Raw genomic sequence first — 5,133 nt, forward strand, 5'->3', positions numbered from 1 at the left:
TAAAAAACCAACAATGTTTAATTACAAATTTAAAAGAACGACAATAAAAAGCTGCAATACAAATGAAGTCTTAACGTACAAAATCTTGACAAACAAAAGGAAAAGCATTTTAAGACTTCATTCATTTTCAAACCATCACATCTTGTTTGTAGTAGGAAGATCATTAGTTCTCAAGTTGACCCATTTAAAACTTATACGAACTTTGTAGTGCCAAACAAATGTGTGCATGTGGCAGACCTTGTTTTTTATTTTCAATTGCATAAACCACTACAATGAAAACTTATAACAAAACACACATTAGCAATTAAGGAGCCATCCATAACATACATCATCGTTAATTTCAAAGACAAACAAATTAAAACATTAAAAAGTTAAGATATCATATTCTTCAAAAGCTTTTCTAGCTTGATAACAACAAACATCTTCTTCTTGTTGGATGAGTTTTAGAGAAAATTGACCTTGACAACACTCTCAATTGGATCTTTTAGGGTCTTAAGTTGTTTCAATATCAGCATCCAATGCTATTGACAAATCAGATGTAAAAGAAGCTATCCTTAAAACACAACTTTGGGCACATGAACCTAACATATCCAAGTAATGAAATATGCAAAATATGAAAAGTTCGTTGTGGCCAATAAAAACAACGAATATGATATGAAACCGTCATTAAAGGTTAGAACTTAAAACAACTATTCGAAAGAAGTTAATCTATATATAAACATGGATAGTAGTTACAAAAAGATCTTAAATATCAGAATAAATCAATCCATTTACACATATATAGAAACCTTATTTTTCATTCAAATCAAGGTGAACAAACTCTTATCGAGTCAAAGTATCCAAAGTCAAGGTGAACAAACTACTCTCGAGTCTAAGTCTAAGATCTAATATTATAATACACCACATATGAAACCATCAAAGATTATAACATCCATTCATAACACCCAAGCAAGCAAAATACAATTTTGTTAATTAGCAATTGTGTTTTCAATAATGTAGTTGATAAATAAATACTCTCAAAATGCATGTATAAGAACACAACCCAATATCTTACCCATTTTGTTCCTAAAAACATAATTGTATTCTAGAACTTTAGACATTATAACTCATTTCTTATATAAAACATCAAAACTACAGAGAGGCATTATTGGAAATATGTGAACATACCCATTGAGAAGGTCTTTGTCACAATCAGTTGAGGGCAGTTGTTCTATAAGCGTACACAAATTAACTAAATTTATAAAGTAGAAACAAATATGGTACAACTCATTAACATTGTCATATAACTAAAACATTATTGAATTGCATGATTGTAATACAACTTATATTAAGACCATGTCAATGAAGAACTTCTTAAACCTAACTGCTGCACCAAGTGAAGCTGCTATGACCTAAAATAAGTATGCCAAATCATCTTTATGACACTGTCTTAGACTCCCATTTAAAATAAGTATGCAAGTTTTAAATATAGCACAACATCATCAAAGTCAAAAATGCCGTAGCTTTCACAGTCACTCATTTTAGTTTTAAAATTGATATAGAAAGATGTTAGTTGATCATATACATGGCATTGTATATGTATATTTTATTTGCTAAAAGCCAAAGGCAGAACTACGCGAGTTATAAGGCAAAGCTATACAATATTCGCTGAAAATAAGTACAGCGGTTATGTTTTCGCATTAATGCAAGACCGCGGTTTAATCCGCTGAGTTTCCGCGGATAGTTAAGTAACTCGCAGACCGCGGATATTTCGATTCCTATAAATAGGGAGCTTGGCCTCTCATTTATAGGTTGTTGATTCGCTGCCATTTTGCCTAAGCCTTTGTAATTTCCACTTGTGATCTTGCCCAAGGGATTTTAACATCGCGTAAAGGTGAATTAAGCTAATTAACAATCAAGACCGGGTCGGGGTGGTTGATCACTTGATAGTTAAAGTGAAAGACGATCATCAGGGCCCAAAATAATCATCAAACATTCCATCCTCCATTACAATCTTATTGCACTCAATCCGTAATTAAGTAACATCATTAATTAAGGATTGATCATTAGTAGTTACGTGAATTACCAAATCTTAAAATAAATGTTACTCACCTTTTATCAAAGAATTGTTGGAAAAGCTTTAATCCATCAGATGCCATTTCTCCAAGGCTCGAATAAAATGCACTACAATGATACCAATATAATGTTAAACCAAACACAAAGATTACTATGAAAAAGAAGAACAGAGATTGACAGTTAACATATGAACAAAGAGAAGGAACTACATTAGCCTTATAACTAAATAAAATACTAATAAAAATTCTTACATATTCAATTTCAATCAAAGTTTAACCAAAATCAAACATAGCTTAACCAAAATCAAACACATCCAATTAACACCTATGTCCACATATGGCATAATTAAATCTACCTATACTATAAAAAAAAAAAAAAAAAAAAACCAGGAAGTCAAAATTATGGTAAATTAATCAATACTGACCTTTTACAACTTTGTTAAGCATATGTAGTAGCACTACCATGAGAACTTAACCTGTGACAAAAAGCAGAGAAGGAGGACGTTGAAGCCACTGAAAGTGAGAGCTCTCTAAGATGACCAATAAACATCACTGTGTAATTCATAAGACCTAATTAAAAAATAACTCTTGACCTTACTTCAGAAAATATGGACAGTTAAGACATGGTTCAAATACAATTTTAAGTATAGCACACAAAGTAACATTGTAACAATAATACAGAGCACCATTTTTCTCAACACAAAGTCTCTTTTATTTGAGCAAGTTACTTAAAAAAGTGAACAAACTTTACTCTCTGAGTAGGACATGGAGAAGTAGAAAGGCAATAAAACTTGCCATATCAAAAGATTTATACATATTTGGTTATACCTTGTAAAGAAGAAGCTCCAGAATACCCGTTGTCGTTTCAGCCTAACATGAAAAACTTCTATCTACCACAAGTAACATAAAGGAAGTTAACTTTTATAGAATATTAGACAAATATACCTCATTATTTCCTTCAACAATCATTCAATTTCATTATTTCATACCTCGACTTTATATATCATGACTTTACTAATATAAGACAACAAATCAAAAGAGAGTGTAACTTGATCGCCGCCATCACTATCTTTCTCCTCCTCCGGCCGTCGGTTTTCTCCGGCGGTCCGGAGGACCTCTCTACTTCTCTCCTTCACTCTGTTTTTTGTTTTCCCTTTTCTGTTACTCTCTCTTTTGTTCTTGCTTTAATCGTTTTTGTTGTCTGTTCAATTCGAGTGAATGGTTTCATGGGATTTGGTTATCGAGTACTCAGGTCGTGTTTATAGATCATTGCTTTGGTGGGTTATTTCTAGCGGTTCGGCCGGTTCCGGCGCCGATCTGTTGTGTTCGTGGTTTGGTTCGTCGGAGGTTTGTGGTTCGCTGATGATATCGTCTTCCTTTCTCCGGTCGCCGGCAGATTCGAGTTTCTTCCTCCACCGTCTCTCTGCTTCTATCTTCAGGTAATTTCGTGGTTTGGTTCGTGGTTTAGGTTCGTGGTGTGGGTGTTGTGGTTGCAGGTTCGTGATTCGGGTTGTGGTCGTGGATTGTGGTTGTTGTGTGCGTAATCGTGGTGAAAGTTTTCGTGGTTTCATGTGGGTAAAGATCTCGTGGTTTCAAGTGGTTAAAGACGGTGGAGGCTTGCGACGGTGGTGGTTGTTTGTTTATCAGGTCGTGGGTATTTTCAGCATGGTGGTCGATCTAATCTGCTTCAGCATGGTGGTCGATTTAATCGTGGGCTATTTCTTGGTTATCATCTGTCATATTACAGTATCACCACCCGATTTTTGATTGCGTGATTGGATAGTTGGTTTAGATTTTCGTGGGTTCGTGGTGTGTTTTCGGGTCGTAGTCCGTTTCCATGCTTTCATTCTGGTGTTTGCCCTGATGTGATATTGTTGATATGTTTTGGTTATCAAGTGGTTTATTTTCATGGTTGATCGTTCATATGCTGTTTTCGAGTGTAATCGATGTTGTTGTAGGTTTTCCTACTCGCGTTGTAATCGTGTTTAGATTTTTGTGTTAGTCATTTCGAGTTTGAAGTCGTTGTAGAAGGTCCGATTGAGTGTCGTGATGTAACCCACTTTTACTTTTGTATGATTGTATCTCCTAGCATCTTGCTAGTATTTAATTAATATAATTATTATTGCCTTTCAAAAAAAAAAAATCAAAAGAGAGTGTAAACCAATTCAAACCTACATTAGAAACATTTTAGAGTTGAGAACAATACATAAATAACCTCACAAGAATATCTGAAAATGGCCACTTCCCATTGGCATTTTATCAAACACGTTGGATGCATCCAAAAAGCTTTCGAAATTACATTAAAATTTTGAAAATCCATTAACTAATTGAAGCAAAAAAGTGACTGAAAAAAAAAAAAAATGTAAAACAAAAACAAACCATCAGAGGCTTTTTCTTGATGTTGATCAATACTTGTAGGAATCAATCTTGTAGTGAATTCATCTGCATATAAAAAAAAACACTTACACCCAGATTTAATAGCTGGAACAAAATACGTAACAAAAAGTTAAAGCAAAAACCATGTACACACAAAATACCGAACACAATTTTGAACGTTTGATTAATATTTCAAGTTATTTAGCAACACAGAGTAAGTTTTTCTCATTCCCATTATCTTATCCATACATACATACACCCTTTATTGTACAAAATAAACTCATGGTTCAATAATATATTTTAACAAAATCGAGATGAACAACTAATCGAATAAATATGAACCTTTCATTTGAATTTATTGAATATTGAATGATAATTAATAATGCAAATATAAACCTTAATCTAAATAAATTAACTTACCTAAAGAACTTGTTGATCTTAAAGATGATGAAAAGATCCAGATGAAAGATGAAGATGATGAATGGCGATGGAATGTCGACGAAAGATTGAAAGGGGCTGGAGTGTTTTTTTAGGGTTTTGATGAAATTAGAATGGCGATGGTGATGGATGAAATCTGGAACAGATCTGTGGAGAATGGCGATGCTTGGTTTATTTGATTTTAAAATTGAAACATAGAAAAGGGTGAAGGTGAAGGCACGCGTGTGCATCTTCCAAGAGAATCATGCTCTATCTGCTCCATGTC

The 5,133-nt window shown here is 33.7% G+C and overlaps 1 long non-coding RNA gene across 3 annotated transcripts; it reads right to left on the minus strand.

Annotated features, from left to right (window-relative positions):
- Nucleotides 1-312: 312 nt before the first annotated feature.
- On the minus strand, nucleotides 313-5,133 carry LOC139858439 (uncharacterized). 3 transcript variants are annotated; one of them, XR_011762951.1, is made up of 5 exons: nucleotides 4,851-5,133; nucleotides 4,434-4,496; nucleotides 2,883-2,940; nucleotides 2,092-2,530; nucleotides 313-581 (listed from the first exon to the last, which is right to left on the minus strand). It is a non-coding gene; the product is annotated as an uncharacterized lncRNA (long non-coding RNA). The 3 variants fall into 3 exon arrangements; XR_011762950.1 differs by having other exon boundaries at nucleotides 2,883-2,944; XR_011762949.1 differs by having other exon boundaries at nucleotides 2,092-2,606; nucleotides 2,883-2,944.

The sequence above is a fragment of the Rutidosis leptorrhynchoides genome, chromosome 7, assembly GCF_046630445.1.
Source record: "Rutidosis leptorrhynchoides isolate AG116_Rl617_1_P2 chromosome 7, CSIRO_AGI_Rlap_v1, whole genome shotgun sequence".
Lineage (NCBI taxonomy): Eukaryota > Viridiplantae > Streptophyta > Magnoliopsida > Asterales > Asteraceae > Rutidosis > Rutidosis leptorrhynchoides.